At 33.7% G+C, this 20,493-nt stretch overlaps 1 long non-coding RNA gene across 1 annotated transcript; it reads left to right on the top strand.

Annotated features, from left to right (window-relative positions):
* Positions 1–236: 236 nt before the first annotated feature.
* LOC149543574 (uncharacterized) lies at positions 237–14,295 on the top strand. The gene is made up of 2 exons (XR_016355659.1): positions 237–980; positions 14,019–14,295. It is a non-coding gene; the product is annotated as an uncharacterized LOC149543574 (long non-coding RNA).
* Positions 14,296–20,493: the final 6,198 nt, after the last annotated feature.

Below are 20,493 nucleotides of genomic sequence, written 5' to 3'. Positions count from 1 at the left end.
ATGAAAGCATAAACAAATGAAAGAATAGAAAGGTATCATTACTCAGAATATTTCATAAACATTGGTCCCAAAACACAATTTTGATACCAATAATCAACTCCTTTGTTCCCCTTTATTTATCTATCTACAACATACAAATCTGAAAACAAACTAATTGAATCAAGAACTCAAAATGGTGAACTTCGAGACACACTTGACGATCTCAGTCGAAGGGCAAACCCAACATTCTGATTGCCAATCCCAATTACAAACTACACCTGCAAATTCGGCCCCCCTGTAGCCTTCTGACCCTTGAGAAGAAGAACCCCTGCCTCTTTAAGATCTTGCTATAAAAAATCATTAGCTGGGACTTTTTGATTTTTCCTTTGTAATTGAATCTTGGGATTGTATTTTCTTCTTCCCTTCATATATTCTAATCACCCAAAAGACCATAATATTTAATTCCTTCATGATAATCTAACTTTGCAACTTAAAACATACGTTATTAGAGTTGTAATTGAACTATTGGGTTCGATATGCTATATATTCTTGAAATTTTATAAAAAGGCTTATCGAGTGTAGAGGGCGATTTGATTCTTATCTGGAGGACAAGAGCATATCGTTCCCTGAAGTGGTATTATGGGTATCTTCCAAATGATCTGACTATGCATCTGACATTTTGAGATAATTTTAGAGGCCCATTATCGGACATCTAGCATCACGGATCTTCCTTTACTCTTCTTATCAATTTCATCGGCACCATCATTTACCCCCGTATCATTTCCAGCTACTCGATACTTTTTTGGCGCACAACTCTCGGATTACATATGCTGCAATGAGACTGGTAGAGATTCCTTGGATCAGGGAGTTGCTTCTTTTCATCACAAACTTATGGAGAATTAGATTGCAGAGCCCGATGATTCCATTTTTCTATGATCTTGCTAACTAAATTCCTACATAATTTGATTTTTGATGATTTAGGAACCATTACATCGTGTAAGGTATGCAATCGCACTCCTGAACAATATAACTACATGCTTGTCAATATCTTGTATAAATTTTGGTCAACTTGTTATTATAATCACACTCGAAAGTAGAAGATGCTTGATGCCTGTTATTATTAGATAGGAATAATATGGGTCGGGTCTGCATTCCAATTTTGAGCCAAGTTGGGGATATTGTGTGTTTTCATGTATCTTAAATTGACATCCATTGTGATCTGTAGCAGTGCTCAGGCGCTCGCTATCTGTCATTTCAGTGTGCTTCATCTGCACAGATTTAGTGTGGGACTCCAAAATTGAGGCTTGAGACCGTTCTTTCATAGTCTTTGCTTGAGTTCTGACCCACATATTTGACTTCGAATTCATTATTGCTTTCAACCCAAAGCTCCTAGCATGGTTTTTGAATTGATAAATCAAGCTCCTCCGTGCTTTGATTTTTACTTAATACCGATGACATTTTGTCAAACAGTTTAGGTGTGTCCTCATACAACAACTGCTTAAATGGGCATCATGTCATTGATTCACGCGGGCCTGATCATGGTGAGGGATCGGTATCTGAAAATAGCGAGAAAATGTCTCGAGGTACCCGGTTTGTGGTATAAATCTATTAAAATACTTGTCTGTTTACTGGTATGTGATCAGGGATTACCATTACTCAATGTCATTCCTATATCCATTCTATTAGATTTCTGAATTCCTCATATGATACACCTTATAGTGAGAATTTGCACGTGCATGTTGAATATCCCGTGCTTGCCCAGATCAATCTTCCTCAAATATTTCTTCTAATCCAAGATGAAGTTCATACGTGCCTGCTTGATCTATTCTTCAAACTCACCTGATGGTGCCATTTCTAATGTACATGAAACTACACTGGGGTCTTCAGGATCAGTTCCATGATCCCTGTCTTTGTCTCCTATACAAAATAGCCTTTCCGAGTCCATGTATCGACGTCTTCATATCACATAGTGAGCATTTATAATTACCTCCCTTTACCCTCATTTTGGGCATATTCTAAAATGATTTGTTTTCTTTGCCAAAGCATTTGATTCTACTCGATCAAGGAATATGTGATTATCATGTTCAAAACTAGTTGCCCATGATCTCTTGTGAACTGCCGTAGTAGATCGGACATTCTGTCAAACGGTTAGTTCATATTTTCCCATTTTCATTGCTTCACACACCAAAGTAGTGGTAGACATTGAAGAGTACGCGAGGAACCTTCTTCTACATCATGCCTCAATGATCCAAAAACATGAATCACATTTTCGGTTTGATATCTGAGAACATTAATCAACCATACCCAATTGTATTAATGGGCACCAGCAGGCGGGACTGCATTTTCGATTACACTGCACCCTTGGGCGTATCTGCTAAAGAGATTCTACTTCTTTGGCACATTCAGCAGTGCGATACCATGAGGAAAATATACGAGATTTATATGCCTCGCCATAATCACACTTACTATCTTTATCTAAGCGTATCGAGTCACCATCGACCTCATCAAATTGTCCATTTTCGCTCTTAAGCATCCAAAATCTGATTATGGTTGGCTGCCATCATTTCAATATTTGAAACTATTCTATTTCTTCTATTATTGATGAACCTTCCAAAATAATATTTGTACCCACTTTCACATGGAATCTTATTCTTTGATTTCCATAATATCACCCACCACATGTGAGCTTCACAACCATTTTATTAACAAAATTGAAGTAAGGTGTTGGAAAAGAGAGGACATTTTTCTAAGGGGCTTAGTTTTCAAAGTTCAAAATTTGGGGGGACCTTATACAAGCCAACATCTAGTTCTTATTGGAGATGACTTTTACATTGTAAAAGACGAAGAACTCCAGAATCTTTCACATAGACCACTGTTGAATCCATTGGGTAACAGAGCCAATAATGTGACTACAAAGAGTTGCTAAGAAAGTACGTGGTGGGGAAGTAGGGAAATAAACAAAATTAAACAGGCCAAAGATATTCTATAGCCTATGGAAAGCCAAAACATTATGTACAGGAGAGTGAACCCCTTACCTCAAGAAAGCTCCAAGTGTGTTATGCATAACCATTCATAGGTTGGGGGAAATATATGCCCGCTTGGAAAAGAGAACTAAAGCCATGATTTTTTTGCGATTTCTCATGCACATTCTTAATCCAATGAATCTTGATTGATGTAAGAAATGTTTGAACATGAGTATGCAATCAAAAATATATTTTTCATCATATCTTTATGTGACCCTTTGAGTAAGGTAAACACCATATCCATCTTCCATCTCAACCAAATTAGATTTAAAATATGTTCTCTTACATTTGAGATGAAAAGGTGAATTTTTTGAGGTAATCATAGCTGATGCAAATTTGAATCTAGAACAATTGAAATTGGAACCAAATATTAACTTCTCAAGTTGTCATCAACCCCATTAGAAACAAATTCTTTCCCAATAACCATTGATGTTTTGACCTTCTCATTTTTACTAAGGCTTGAATCATCTAGGAGTTAAAAAAGTGGATTATCTCTGATTTTGAATGCTTCATTGGAATCTTCCAAAACAAATAATAGATTGAAAAAAGATAATATGTTCTCAATTTTTCCATTCTCAATCAAATTATCTATCATAGATTTATTTTCATTTTTAGCTTCCAATGGTGAAGAAGTACTTACATTTGTGACATTTTTGTTGTACTCTATTATATTGGAAGTTTTTCCTTTGTCTTCACCAACTATAGCATCACTATTCATACAAAAAAAATTCCCCTTATTAGTGGTAATCCCTTTTATCAATTCTTCTTTATTATTTCTCAGTGAAGCGTTGTGAGGTGATGGTGTCTTAATTGGAGCACGATTATCATCTTCTTCTTCATCACTCGAACTACTTGAATAATCTTTATAAGCGAAGTGGTACACCTTGGCCATTTGAGACTCACCATCCATGTTGCACACTTTGTTATTTAGGAAATGTTCTTGACCAATAATTGTTAGATTCAAAATTCCAACTGTACAAGGTAAAGACTCGAACATTTTTGGCTGAAAATAATAATTCTTTGCATTTTCTTTATTAAAATTTTTGGCAAGCTTCTCTTGCTCAGTCCATCCCAATAAAAATAAATCATCTTCAATTATAATAGCTTCTTCTTTAGCAATTTCAAGACCACACACCTTTCTCGTCTTAAGATAAATTTTGACTTCCAAATTGATTGTTGTGATGAATATTGATAATAAATTTTATTGGCTGGGATGATTAGCTTGCAGGATGTTTGATTCTTGCCTCATCTTACTTATTCAAACCATCTTAGGGACTTAGAAAGAGGGGTCTCACTTCCTCTATTCTTTTTACAATTATGGTGGATTGTCTTGGGAGATACTTTATTAATCTTACCTTGAAACTTATTTCCATGAGCAATTTGTGGATGATACCATTCTCATGGGGTTTCCACAATGAAAGAGGCAGGAAATATAAAGGTTTCTTTGAACCCTTACACTAATGCCTATGACCAATTAATCAACTGGGATAAAAGCTCTCTTTTCTTTGTCAACACTCCAAAGGATAGACAATAAAAGTTTTCAAAAATTCTTGGATGTTCCATTTATGCTTTTCCTAGAATCTATTTCGGAGTGTCCATGGGGATCAAACCTCTAGAATCCTTTTGAAACACTTTGATTGATAAATTCAATAACAAATTGGCTAGTTGGAAGGGCAATCTTTTGAGTCAGGAAGGTAAAGTGCTTTTACTTAAAACTTGTCTTCAAATTCTTCCTATTTATGCTTTAAGTTTTTTTTTAAAAAATCGCTATTAAATTTTCTAACATAATGGAGAGAATTCAAAAGTGATTTACATGGTTGGGAATGGAGAAAAGAAAGAGATTGCCTTTGGTTGCTTAGGACCAACTTTGTAAACCTCATAAGTGGGGAGGCTTAGGGATCATTCCCATTAGAATTCTCAACAAAACCTTGCTAGATAAATAAATATGGAGAATATATGAGGAAGAGGAGTGGAATCTTATTTGGACAACAAAGTACCTTTTTAATTCCCCTTACTTGAAGGACCTTTTCCACTCTCTTACTATCATAAATGATTCTTTCATTTGGAATTTTGTTCAAGAAGTTAAGGAAGTCATTGCGAAAGGGAAAAGGTGGAAAATCAGTAATGGAAAAAAACTAGGTTTTGGGATGATTGTTGGGTGTACAAAGATCCTTTTAAAACTATTCCTCAAGATAATGTTGTAATCCAAAGATGTATATCCTCTTTTGGGAAGTGGGTTGTAGACTTCTAGTAGAATTAATCTTGGGTCAACTTATGTGCTTTTGACAAAACCTCTCAAAGATTCAAATTATTCTCAATTTTACCATTATTAGAGAAGGCCAATTTAATTATCTGATTTGGGACCATAACCCTCATGAGAAATACATTGTTTCTTCAATCTTTTCTATTCTTTAGTCTCTTATGGAAATAATTTGTATTGGGCCTCTTGTTGTATTAAAGACCTCATTCCAAAAATAGAGATATTTTTATAGCTACTTATTTAAAACAAAATTCTAACTTTTGATAATTTGTGCAAGAGGGGATTTTGTGTAATCAATAGATGTTTTCTTGACAAGAATGATTTGGAGTCAGTTTACCATCTTTTTTCCCAATGTCCTTTTCCTTGGAAGTGTGGGACCACATCTTAAATGGGTGGAACCTTTCTTGGATATTTCTTGGAAATATCAAGGAGTTCATTACTTAGTGGAAATGCCTAGCTTCCAACATGGATTCTAGAAGAGTTTGGTCACTGGTTTCTCCCCATGTGTGTTGGAATATTTGGAAGAAATGCAAAAGTAGGGTTTTTAGGGATAGAGAGGCTTGGTACTGGATGATTTCCGAAAAAACTATTAGGGCTATCAAAAAGAATTCTATTTCGATTAGAAAAGGTGATAATTTGGAAGAATATGATTTTGATTTTGATCCTAACTATTTTTAGTTATTCAATTTAAACTTTAAGGGTAAGAGTAATAATGATAGAAAGGGTTTATTTGATCTTCTTCTCTTGAAGGATGGCTAAAGGATAACTTTGATGAGACTACTAAGGAATTCAAGGTCAGACTAGTTATGGTGGGTTGGTTAGAGACACGTATGGGAATTGTGTTGGTGTTGTGGCTATCCCTTTGGGCATTTAGACCCAAACAATATAATCTATGCTTACTTGGAAAGAATGAGGCCTTGTGGACTATCAAGCCTTTTATTAAGGAGGTCAAAGTTATCCTTAGTACATTTGACAAGGTGTTTATTTCTCATGCATTCCATGAAACTAGCAAGGTTGTAGATTATATTCCCAACCTGGCAGTTAGGAGAAAATAAATTAAGATTTGGCAAGGCGGTATTAAACACAATAATGAATTAAAGGAAATAATAAAAGATCATTTAACACTTAGTTATGAGGAAGATATTAGTGGTACAAATGGAAATGACATATAAGTTCATTGATTTTAGAGAAAATATTATTTATAATTGGGACAAGTACAATAAAATCTTTTCTCATTTTGCTTGTCATGTTTTATGGGTCTTATTTTGTGTTATCACTTTCAATTGGAGTGTAAAGAGTTGTTTGCATATGTAAATTGTTTATAGCAACATGGAAGGATATCTCAAGAGACAAGAACCTAATTCTTGCCAATTATGGAAAAATAAGAATGAGGTTTGGAGGCAACTTAGTAAAGACAACATCACCACTTACTTGTTATGCCTTCATAGATTAAAAAAGGGGGGTGACTCTTGAATTTTCTAAAAGCTGAAATGGGGATTTTGTTACTATGTATGATGTTAATGTTGAGCTTAATGTTTATAGGTGCTCACCCTATAGGAAGAAGATCTAAAGAGGGAAACAATGGAGCAAGGAACAACATTGTATGTTACAAGTGAAATGTTTAAATCACTTACCTATGTAGTTCCTTTTCATATAACTAACTTCTTTACATGCATAGAATCTACCTTTGAATTCATATCTCACTTCTTTAGGGGATTCATCTTTCTCATGTTCCTTAGGTTCATCAACTTGTTAAGGTCGCTTGACTTGCTTAACCTCCTTAGGTGCATTATCAGATTGATTTAACACAATCTTATTCAGATCTTCTTTATCTTGCATAGGTTGATTAATTTCACGATTAGGTTCCTTTTTAGCTTCTAATTCCTTAGTTGAATTTTCTCCAATGAAATATCCAAGACCAATCTTATCATAAGAAGGTCCCTAAAAAAACATTTGTTCATCAATCTTCTCATTTCTAGAATATAATCTCTTAAGTTATTTCTTAGATAGGGTTAACTCTCCTTTCACAATGATATTGCACTTCTCGAGTTTTGTATACTGTAACTTAGTAGATTCAAGCTCAGATGCCACTTTGGTAAGGTTGGATCTCAAATTTGCATTCTTAGACTTCAAATCTAATTCAATTTTACCATCATCATTCTTCAATCTTAACTTTAGATATGTAATCTTAACTTCATGCTTCAAGATCTCATTTTATTTCTTCAATCTAGAAAATTTGTCACTTTCCTTGATCTTATCTTTAGGCTCTTTCTTGGATTTAAGATGACCTATCTTATCTTTCATCTTTCCAATGTAGTCTTTAGCATCTTCATTTATTTCTTTTAAAGCATCTCTTTCTTTAGTAAGAATATCAATTCGATCAAGAGCTTCTTCTAGGTTCTTATGTAACTATTCCATATCCATGGGGATCTTACTCAAAATTTTAACCCTCTTCTAGGTAATTATACTCCAATACCAATTGTTATAAATAGGAAATATTGAGAGGGGGGTGAATCAGTATTTTACAAACTTTAGCCCAAAACTTGATAATATTAACAATCTTATAGCATGCATAAGAAAGTGAGCCAACTCTGCTAAATAGTTAATATAACCATGCAATAAGAGAAATTATAACACCATATTTTGTTAAGTAGGAAAACCCTAGCCAAGGGAAAACCTTGGCAGGGATGGTGCCCATTATATGATCCACTAATCAAAAGTATCTTTCGAAAGATTTTTAATTTCAAAAATTAGTGATATTCCAAGTTAGGGGAGTGAATTCTTTAAGGAAAGGAAGGCCTTTGACATTGTGGTGCACAAATTCTCCAAAACTAGTGAGGAGGAGGCAATTATTGTAAAGGTGGGGGATTATTACAACATAGAATAGATTAATCCCATTTGAAATATAGCTCTTGCCTCTATATTGTTTAATTCACCCTAGAAAGGAAGTATTCTAGAGTCCATAGTTATTAATTTTCTTTGTTAAACCATTTGTGCCATAAGGACATGATTTCCTTCCCCTATTTTATGCTCAATTACATGCACAATAATTTGGTTGAGAATAGGAAGAAACCTAAAATGGGGCATTGATATCCTTGTGCCTCATATCGATCATATCTTCAGTAATATTAATGAAGACAATTTTCTGAAAAAATTAGTCAACTAGTGTGGTGATTCCTCCTCACAAGAGTGGTGACATAAATAATCTATCAAATTATTGTACTATTATGTTTAATCCTCCTCTTTGAATGCTACTTGATAGTATGGTAGAGAAAAAAATCAGTAGATAAGCACAAATAGAGGATAATAGAGCTAAGGGACAGGCTAGTTTTAGACCAAATATTCCACAATTGACCATGGTGTCAGCCTTAGGTTCCTAAATGAAAAAATATGGAACATCGTTGTTTTGTGGATTTTAGTAAGGATTTTGACATGGTACCATGCGACAAACTTTGGGATAAATTAATGGGAGAACTAGAAATTCCTAAGGAGCTTAGGACTATGGTACATAGACCATACGAGAAGGTGGAGGCCAGAATTAGAATTGCAGATGGGATGTCAGAGTATTTGGGCAGTGACATTGGGGGTCAAATAGGGGTGTCCACTCTCCCCAACTTTGTTTGGGATTTATATTGACAAGCTAGAAGATTGGCTAAACATGACAAATGGTGAGAAAGTCCAATTAGCTAGCTATGTGATGAAACTACTTATGTATGTTGACAACCTCATTTTGATAGCCAAAAAAACCAATGGGCTGAGAGAGCATCTAAAGGCATTGAAAACATTGTTTCACAAAGTGGAAATGAAAGTGAACACCAATAAAACCAAAGTGATCATCTTTTCTTTGAAAAGAAATAGGAAGAATCCAAACACATTCATTTTTGAAGGAAATCCTTTGAGATTGTGAATGAGCACAAATATCTAAGGATTGGTTTTCAAAACAAATATAGTTGAGAAAAATGCAAAGAAAAGAGAAATCAAGGGGGGGAAAAATCGTTGTACTCTTTACAAAATAAATGTAGGAATGTTGCACTATGGAACTAGAAGACCAAGAAACTATTGTTAGTCACACCGGTGATCCTTTATGGGTGTAAAATTTGGGGCATTAGCATGTCAAACTAAAAATGGAGACAAGTAGAAAGAATTTAAAAGCATCTCATCATCTATAGCCTCAAAATGAAAACAACAATACCTTATGAGATCTTATTGACATAATCAGTTTTCTTCCCACTTGAAGCTTCAACAATGATCTCACTATTGAGTCACCTAAAGAAAACTCAATATCTGGAAAACCACCACTGGCCTAAGAGGAAAGCCTAGATAGGAGATTAAACATGTGGATGTGGCAAAATGACAAGTGGATGTGAAAATGGGATGTTAACATTGAAGAGTGCCTAGATAGCAATGAAAAAAAAAGAATTTTTTATGGAAAGAATTTAGGAGTATCATATGGTCAGAGTAAAATGGAGAAAATAATATACTACATCCAAGAATTTAACCCTATGGCAGATCATAAAGAAAAACTATATATAGGAGCAAATATTAAATGGAAAGAAAAAATGCTTATAGCCCAACTTAGAACTAATTCTCACCATTTGAGGTGTGAATCACATAGATGGTTGATACCAAAAGAAGAATAGACAAATAGAACATGTTGATTTTGCAGTGTGAACATGATTGAGACTCAATGTCATTTTACCACTAGACGTGATTGAGACTCAATGTCATTTTACCATGGAATGCCAGGCTTACAATAACATCAGATCTAAGTATAGAGATATTTTAGATGGGGACAACTTAAACTACTTATGTGAAGAAAAAAGTTAGGCAGAACCACAAACTTGATCAGAAATAAATAAGGGCCCATTTGCAAACGGGAACACTGACAGAGTAGGCATTTATAAATATGTATTCCCTATTTGGGTGCAACAAAGGTCAAATGCGAATAGGAATATAACCGGAATAAGTATTCCAATTTTTCCCAAAAACTTGGCATACGCAATTCCACCTAGATAGGTGGAATAGGAATACTTATTCCTATTCCATATTTACTTTGTTGAAAAATACAAAATTTTGGGTCCGTGGTTTCACAAATTTTCCTATTTTTCACTCGCGTCTATCAAATTTGCCTTTGTCCATGAATATCGTGGTCAGACGTATCAAATGAATTTACGATCCTCCATTTTTATCATGGTCCTTTGTATCAAGTGAAGTTGCGATCCTCCATTTTTTTCAGGTATGGGTGCAATCTATGTATCATTCGTGTTATTTTGGTATGGTTTTTATCCTCCATTTTTTGCCAGAAGGGTTCTCATATTTGCATTTTTTTTAAGGTTTTGCAAAGGCTCTCTGGGTTTTCATCCTACCTTCTGAGGAGGTACTCTAGACATCGAATTGGCTCTGTCCTCCTAGTACGTTTTGCTTCTGAGGTTTTTATTCTTCTGGGCCCATGTTAATAGAAAATGGGTTTTAAAAAATTGATCTTATTAGATATCGATGTGAAGGATTTTTAGATGGGTGTTTTCAAATATGATATTTGACAGTTGATGCAAAATGATGGTAGTATGATATGATAAGAATTTAGCCACTCAAAAGTATTGGTTAATAAAACAATTAAGACATAAATTAGTAGACATAAATGATGAGAAAAGTTTGCTTAGTGATTGGAGATCTGACAAGGCAATGTGAGGCCATTAAGTAGCTCTGAACTCCCGACCCAGATCTTGACCTGACAAATCCATACCCAGAAACAGATACAGATCAAACCCCAATAGCATAAATACTAGGGAGGAAAGTTACAACATCTCACTATGATTACTTTAGTCACTAGCATCTTTAATTTATTCCACAGTAAACATCAAATGAAGTTTTAAAAAGAAGACAAATGCATTAATCTAGCCTGATACATTGGAGATATGCTACTTTAATAGGGATTCAATTATGCTTGGCATCTTGCCTACTTTAAATATTAATATGTTGGCATCCATACTTTAGACTTGGAACAAATAATAGAAAGCCACACGTCAAGTCACTTACAAGAAAATGATGAGTCAATTCATAGAGTCATCTTCTTTGAAAATAAGAATCCCCTCGCCTGCCAACACCAAAATATTCCACAGTTAGGTCGGAAAGCCCTCTCTTTCTTTTCGTGTTGGGAACCAAAATAAAAAGTCTCAGATTTACACAATTTTAAAAAGGTAGGGAGATTATACAAAATGCGTGCTCATGTATTCTATGCTTTGTAGCTCACGAGACTGAAAATGGCATATGTGTTTTGCATTTCAAGATGGAAGTAATAGGACTCAAGTATAACCATTACCAACCTATTACCTACTACATTTCTTAATTATAATTCATGTTAGTTTAAATTAAAAGAGCTTTTAGTACAGTAGTTTACATTGAGTAAGAAAGGCTACAAACTATGGGCACATGGATTCTCTGTTCAATTTAAACACAAAAGATTATAACTTAGTACCATTCTATATCCAAAGCAATATGCATTAACTATTGTGACAGTCAAGGAGAATATAGGTGGCATATCCTCACTGCAAAATCCATTTTGTGCATATCCTGTAACTATGGCATTCCATTAGATGACATCTTTTTGAGGCATTTTGTCAAAAGAGTTCATGTGCTCCATTTCTTGTCTAGCTCATGGTTGGCAATGTTGAAACTTACAATTTTTTGTGATTTTATGAGAACTTCTGAGATTGTTGTTTATTCTTGTATGCACTAATATGGAAGGAAAGTATATTGAAGGCCATTGAGTGATCGACAGTCTACTTGTAAAAGACTTATTAAGAAATTATCATAAGTTTTTATCAATTACTTTATGTTTAATTTGACAAAAAGAGAGAGTTCATTTGTGGTTAACTGCATGGCCTCTTATCATTCTTATTATACAATGTGTTGTGCAGCCTATTGTAAGTTTACAAGATTTTCAACAAGCTAAACCAGATATTCTTGCACATTCAACTTCAACTATAATATCCCTAATGCAGAGCCCTCCACTATCACCCTAAGAAGATCAACTCAACTTGAGAATTCAACAAACTACTTGGAAAAGAAACTAAATAGTTCAATAACATTCATACTTGCTTTTCCACCGTAATATTCTCCTCCTTTTACAAAGGCTATTGCATGCTACATAACAAAAGAAAACAAAAGAGAAAAAAAAAACATGTTTAGTCCTCATGCCCATTGCTATCTACCACATTGGGCTTTTGAGATACCCACAATCTTGTTTTCTTGCATTTTTTGCCATATTTCTCAAGAGAAGTAGCCCTCATTAAATCATCCACAGTAGTCCTTCTAACTGGAACTGTTCCATGTGGGCAACTTAGTCCTATTTGGTGCCATGTTTGAAAGCTATGGGAAGGCCCTGATTGCAAGCTTCTATGAGCCCTGGATTGAATACTTGACGGCCTTGTTGGAAAATCCTACAAACAACATCCAAGATGAGTCCAATTCAACTCTCTACTATTTCACTCCTTCCCTTTGAATAACAACAAAATCACTAAACTTCATTATGTTATTCATAAATCTTACTACCTTGAATATCAAAAGAGACCTAACCTAAATGGTACAATCTTGGTCGTAGATGAAAAGCAATGTAGTCAATAACATCTCCATCTGGGCTTTGCATCCACAACATCCCTAACACCTAATCATAGGCATAAAAGGAGATTATATAACTTATAAGGTACATAGGCAATAATGGTAGGCTTCACCTGTATGCTTCTAATGGTAGGCTTATTAATGGCCTTCAATTGCTCATAAACCATGGACATTCTCCTCCTCATGCTTCCATGTTTCACTGTCACATTATCATTCTTCAAACAGCTAGAAATAGACAGAGTCAACATAACAGATAAAACAAACACAAGCTTCAATCCTTCGACCATTTCAAAATCCCCATTAATTCAAACAGTCCCCCTTATTATCATTCAAGCCCTTCATTCCACATATTGAATTGTTCATTACAACATTAAAGATCATTGAACTTCCTCTTGTCTCTTCCTTATCTTCCTCCAGACAATAATACAAATTCTGATGTGGGCTCCTTTCAGTTGCAATCTTGTATTTAATGCTGGAAAAGGGACAAGAAAAGCCCTCAAATCCCCATGCAAGAGGATCAAAGGTATTCAAGTTGAGGTAAAAAGGAATCAAATTTATATTTCTTCTGCTCTTTAAGAAAAATCTACCCAGAATCATATATTGTGGAGCTACCAATTCGTTATATGAGATAATTAGTCAATCAAATGTGTGGTAGGTTTGGATATATTTGATTTGGGAACACATATTTTTGTACTATGATTAGTTACATTTTTTAAAATAATTTTTAAGGCTACATAATTTATTATTTTAGTATGAAGTGATTGGAAAATCATAAGGACTTCTGTGTTGAAGTTAACTATGTGCGTTTATCACCCTATAACCTTACTAACCCTATAAATGGATTCTTCTATAATGAATGTATGTAAAATAATATATCTTGCTAATTTAATGTTTCATTTTATTTCTATTTGTTCATATTTTATATAGGGTTCATGGATTTAAATTTGCCAATGTGTGAGTGTGGTGTTGGCCATGTAGTACTAAAGACCTCGCACACAACAAATAATCCATAACGTAAATTCTTTTGTTGTCCAAATGGAAGAAAGGTTATTACTATTTTTTGTTGTATATTTACATTTTTGGTATAAACTAATTGTTGTGGGCACTACTAATTTAGATTTCGTATTGCAAGGTGATAGTGGTTGTAATTTCTTTCAGTGGGTCGATGATGTCCCACCCACATCTACTGTAGCTAAATCTGTAGCACATAAAAGTATTGATTGCAAGTTGTGCAGGATTTGAGAGAGTGAAAACATCTTTCTTCGAAGCATGTTGGGAATTATAATTGTTTCAATCTTACTAGTCTTGAACATTATGATTTATTTTATGCATAAATGCAGTTAAAAGTGAAAGCAACTATTAAACATTGTGATTTATTTTATGATTTTGAATAAAAACGGTGGACATATTTAATAACGATTTGACTATTTTATTGTTTGGAACTTGTTTCTGGTCATATTGTGGTGACTAATTCTATTAAAATGATGAATAAATGATACTAGTTTCATTACTATTTCAATTGATTGTGTCTAATTTTTTTTTAAAAAATTATAATTTAAAAATTGAAAAAATAAAAATAAAAATCTTTAAAAAAAAAAAAGTAATACAATTCAAATGTATAATGAAAAAAATATTAAATAACAATAAAAATAATCTTATTCCAATTATGCTTTTGCACAACCAAACAGATATTATACATATTCCCTATCAAATTCTGGGTGAACCAAACAGAGAAGAGGAATACGTATTCCAATTTTGTATTCCTAGATTAAAAAAACTGGAATAAGTATTCTTATTTGTGTATTCTTATTTTGCTTGCCAAATGGGCCCTCATGGGTTACAGTTGGTTAAAGTTTCTTGGCATTCTCTCCGAGATGTGTGCTAGTTAAATGCTAACCTTGAAGAGTTTAATGCACATAAGCTATTAAAACATGATTACTCAAACTTTTTGTACAGGTAAATGTAAATCCAGGAGAAAATAACAGTTGAAGGAAAGAAAAATCAAGCCTTTGCGTAGGGGCCGAATTCTCTCTTAAAAATGCTGATAGTTCTAGGGCCACCAACATCATGAGTCATTAGGGTGTCCACATTCACCCACACATTATCCCTAGGGCTCACCGTAGACTTCTTTGTAACCCTTGCCAAGATCTTTTTTGTCATAGTCATGGCATGTTTGGTTCACCTAGACCTCCTCGATGAGAGGCTCACAATTTACTGATGCATTGTAGGCTCTTGCCTGTCAAAAAATATAGTTTTAAGAATATAATTATTTGATAATTTTTTACTAAAAATATTTATAAATTTTGTTTCAAAAAAAAACTAAATTTAGTTTTTAATGTTTTATATTTTATATTTTAAATATATTTATTAGTTTTACATTGTCCCTTACTTTTGTCAATCATAAAATGCTAACTTTTTTCACATTATGTTTAACTAGCTATTTTTTCCAATCTTGTTTTAGTTCTTTTTTGCATTTTAAAATTTGTAAAATTAATATTGTTCTTTAAACTTACTAACTCTTTTGTTGGTTTGGATGAAGTAGTCAACAATTTATTTTTTTAAATTTAATATTTGAATTTATATTGGAAAAGGTAGAAATGAATACTTCATTGACTTAACTCAATTTTATAATTGTTATTTAAATATTTCTTGAAATAACATAATCCTTAATCTTTCTTTTTTTTAATTCTCTTCCAATTATCTCTATTTAGTGTCCCTATAATAACATGTCACTCTCTCTCTTTTAAATCTCTTTATATCCTTTGTATCCTTCATTTCTATCTATAAATTTCTATTATCATTATCTCTATTTTCAATCTGTCTTCACATATATAAATCTCCATTTTCCTTCTTTTCTAACTATTATGATGAATATATCTCTTTTAACTCTCTCTTCATATATTTTACTCTCTAATTTTCTTCTTTCCTAACTATTGGCAGGAACTTTGACGCAATGCGTCTCTTGTTTTTAAATGGAGTCCATGAAACAAAACTCTGTAAATATCCCAAAAATTAAACTATACCTAGGCCAGCAAAAATTTCAACCAGAAGCTATTGATCCTAACATTTTCTAAGTTACTTTTTCATAGGGAAGTTTCTTTCTATGGTACATGTCTCATTCTATCCTTGATTTTTTTATGAAAAATCTTCCTGTCAAATATAAAACAACCTCCAATCCCTATATGATTGGAAAATTTTTCCCTTCAATGTCCATGAACTAAAATCCTTTGTTCATGTGGAATGTTGGTGCACCTGTAACTATTTGGGCCTAGCTATCTAGTCGATAGAAAGACATGCCTGTGCACATGCCTGTATGGCATGGATATGCATTAATCAAGGCAATTAATTGTATCAGTTGATATAATATCTTTTAAGCTTGCAAAGTTCCAAAACATTCTATTACTAGCGCTTGCACCAAGCATGGGTGAAGGGTATAGCTAATAGGTGAATAAGGTGTCTCATTTCAACATTTGTTTGTTTGTTAGAATAGATGGTTGTTTGTTAAGGGAATTATACTTCACATTTAACATTACCAATTATTATTTGTTTGTAGAATCATTATTGAAAATTCAAAAATTAACTATAACATACACATAAAAAGATAGATGACAACTTTAAAGCTTGGGAGATTCATAGAGTTATTGCAAAGTACATTTGTCATTCTTATGACCTTTCCAATGATATTTAAGCAATTAATGTCTATATTAGAACAATTAATATCTATATTAGTGCAATTAATATCCCTAATAGATCATTGAATACAATATAAAATAACAATATAAACTAGCAATCGCACCTTAGAGTACAATAGGTACGTTGAAGATTAAAGAAAGAGTTATGCATCTACTTAACTCTAAATGAACCTTTAACCATTGTAACTCTAACTCTAAACAAAATTCTAACATGGTGTAAATCTAAATCATGATTCTAACCATAATTCAAAGGCAAATACTTTAACCATAAAACTAACTATAAATCTAACTTGAATCTTATCATTGTTCTTAAACATAATCTTAATTCTAACCATAGTACACAACTATATAAACTTTAACCCTAACCAATAATCTTAATACTAATCTTAAATTGCAATTCTAATCAAAACCCTCACTCTAACCATAAAACTAACCTTTATATAAAACCTAATCATAAACCTGACCATAACATAAACAATAACCTTAACAATAAATAATTGTAAATAAATAAAATTTAATAATATATTATTATAGAATAATTTTAATAAGTAAATTACTTTAATAATAACTTTTTTCTAAAAACTATTGTACCAAAACATTTAATAACATTTTTTTTATCAATCAAACTTTTTATTTATACATAAAATAATATAAAAGTTCAAAATATTATATATAAATAATGACTAATAAAAAATTAATTATTATTTTAAAATTTACAAAAAAATTAAAATCTAAAGTAAATTTGGAATTCTTATTAAAGTAGAGAGCAAAATAGCTTTAAAATGTCATTATATCAACAAATTTGCTTATATCAACATGACGAGCGGGAGCGGGGGAGGGAAAATTGGATTCAAAATTTTGGGGGGGAATGAGACATATTCGACTAGATAGGGAGTGTGATTAGAGTTAGAAGGGGACAATACTGCAAAGGTGAATGATCCCGATGATGGCGAGACTATGGAGGATCCGAGGGGTTCCCAAGCAGACCGTTGTTCTGCAAAAAAAATGGGCCAGTTTGTTTGGTATCAAACCAGCTGGCAAGTTTGCCTTACCACCAGTCAAGAATATTTTAGAAAAGGAAAAATATATGTTTACACTTGAAATCCTAGATCAAATCATTGACAAAAATATCTCTAGGATGGATTCAACCTTGGTAGGAAGGTTTTTAGGTGCTAAGCCCAACATTGATGTTGGAAATGATTGAAATGATCATGAATGAAGAATAATGGAACTGGTAAAGAATATTTTCAATCATTGTTTTGTCATTAATGTCAAACTTGCTACTTGCAGGAATGACAATTGCTTTAGTGATCCAAATACTATCAATTGGTTGATTGACAAGGAGGTGGCAATCAATAAGATGTAACTAGAGCACCTAGAGAAAGGTTGAAGTTATGATATTGTAATGAGGTATAAGGATCAGCTAAGCCATTGATGAAATAGTGTATTGATGACATACTCTAAGAGGTTGGACACACTAAGACACATAAAAAATGTAAGGTTTAACTAAGTCATTTGTAAAGCCTAACTAAGTTCATTGGAGAGAGCCAAGCTAGCTAGTTAGTGCCGAACAGATTCTCAGTTGAAGCCGAGCAAGTTCAACTTAGTGTGTGTTGAGTGATCTTTAGGTGCCAAGTGAAGATCAAGTGCCGAGTGATTTCAGGTGCCGAGCAAGATACATAAGCCAAGTGATATTCAAGTGCCGAGCAAAGCAGAAATGCTATAGTTGTCGAGCGCCAGTAAAATAACAATAGAAGTCGAGTAACACAGAAGGAGCCAAGCATTAGTAAATCAATGATGTCGAGTTGCTACATTATTTGTTAATTTAAAGATTTGCCAGATCAGCAGCAATAAGTTTGTTACATCGAATTTTGTGAATTAGTTGGATGATGAGTAGATGTCACAAAATTTTATGTAAACCATGCAAACCAATTCAAGGCGAATGCTAATGGATTTATCTTGAAGTTTCTAGAAGAAACAATTTGGAGGGAGAACAATACCATTTTCTCAAAAGATCAAATTAAGATTTGAGCGAGAAATGAAGAACATAACTTCTTTATAAGAAGTTATAGGTCAGAGATCAAATGTGCATGCATGAGAGGGAGTTGGTCTTAAGTGTGGTCATGTGAAGAAGCCAAGAGGATTAAGAAGAGGGCATCAAGACTCCGAGTTGATTAAAATGACCATGGAGTGCATTGGCATAATGAGTGGAAGAACTCAAGGAGACAGATCTTGAAGGGTGAACAAGTTGTTAGCACTACAAGGGAGGAAAGCCAAGCAAAGAAAAGGATTGAAGAAGCGATCTGAAATCTGCAAGATTGAAGTTGCAATCTGTATCAAGTCAAAACCCTTCTAATACTTTCTTACCATTGTATTAGACATTGAGACCCTACATTGCTAGGTTAGCTTAACAACTATGTGAATAAGCCTCAGGAAAAAGGATAAAGAAATCTCCAGGAGAAGGATAAAGAGATCCTCAGGAAAAGGATAAAGAGATCCTTAGGAGAAGGATAAGAGATCCTTAGGAGGGATGAAAGATTCTTTTGAGAAGGTGACTGTAAGTCCCATGGACTTGGGTGAGCCTAACAAATCTATGGAAATCCTCTAACAGGGTGACATACTAAGTTGAATGTTCTTAAGTCCTCTAACAGGGCACACTCCTAACAGGGTGTAGAAATCCTTTAACAGGGTCACATTTAACAATGTGTTGTAGCCTTTAACAGGGCAGGCCTTTAACAGGGCAAACCATCAGAAGTGGTTGAAATCAATTGCGCAGTTATTCAGTGGGTATCATCCCCACCCCATTTTTACCTTCTTATTCCTGGAGGGTTTCTGGGTCATCAAAATCCTTAGTGTTATGGTGTGATGCATGTCTAATTTTCATGATTGTTTAATGTTCAATTGCATGCATGATAATTTTAGTTATGTGCTATTAAGGATTAGAAGAAAAAGTTGTATTGGACATCATTGGACCTTGGATAACTGATTCACCCCCCCTCTTAGTTATTCTAAAAAATTCTAACAATTGGTATAAGAGCTCATTGCTGATTTGTTTCAAGGTACTAGCAGCATAAAGATCAAGATGTCCAAGAGAGAAGCTCCCAAGCTAAACAAAGACAACTTTGTTGCATGGCAAAGTCTGATGAAGCTACACCTCGGATCAATAGGTGACTATGCACAGACCTCAATCATAGTTGATCATGTAGATCCTGTAGGACCCCTCTTTGCAGATGACATAAGCAAGAAGAAGGAGCACAATCAAGCAATGTTAGATATTGCTTCAACACTAAGCTATGCCGAGTATGATGACATCAAAGGATGTGATACTGCACATCAGATGTGGGAAACATTATCAAGAATCTATGGAGGAGATGATAATGTCAAGAGAGCCAAAAGAGAGAGCCTAAGAGGAAAATTTGATGATATGAAAATGGAAGAAGGAGAAAATGCTGCTCAATACAGTGCAAGGATGAAGGAAGTAGTCAGTGCCATAAGAAGCCTAGGAGGACAGCTAGTAGAAGAAACAATATGTAGCAAATACTTGAGAACTTTGCTTCACATCTATGCTATAAGAGTATCATCCATCCAAGAACTAAGGTGTGTACCTGGCAACGTATTGTCATTTGAAGGAATAATTAGAAGACTCACTACCTTTGAGCTATCCAACTTTGATAACTACAAATCGGAAAACTTTGAATCTACATTCAAAGCCAAGATGACATTAAAAGACAACGAGGATATGAAAACAATGAAAAAGAGTGGAAAAGGAAAGTGTGTATCTAGTGACAACAGCACTGATGAAGATGATGTGGACCAATTGGAGGCATTACTAGCAAGAATATTTCACATAGGAAGAGGCAAATTCAAAGGTAAGCTGCCAATCATTTGTTTCAATTGTAATGAAGTTGGTCACATTGCAGCC

The sequence above is a fragment of the Cupressus sempervirens genome, chromosome 8 (genome assembly GCF_028749045.1).
Source record: "Cupressus sempervirens isolate cs-2001-9-10 chromosome 8, ASM2874904v1, whole genome shotgun sequence".
NCBI lineage: Eukaryota > Viridiplantae > Streptophyta > Pinopsida > Cupressales > Cupressaceae > Cupressus > Cupressus sempervirens.
The sequence above is the reverse complement of the archived record's forward strand: the minus strand, read 5'-3'. Positions and strand labels throughout refer to the sequence as shown.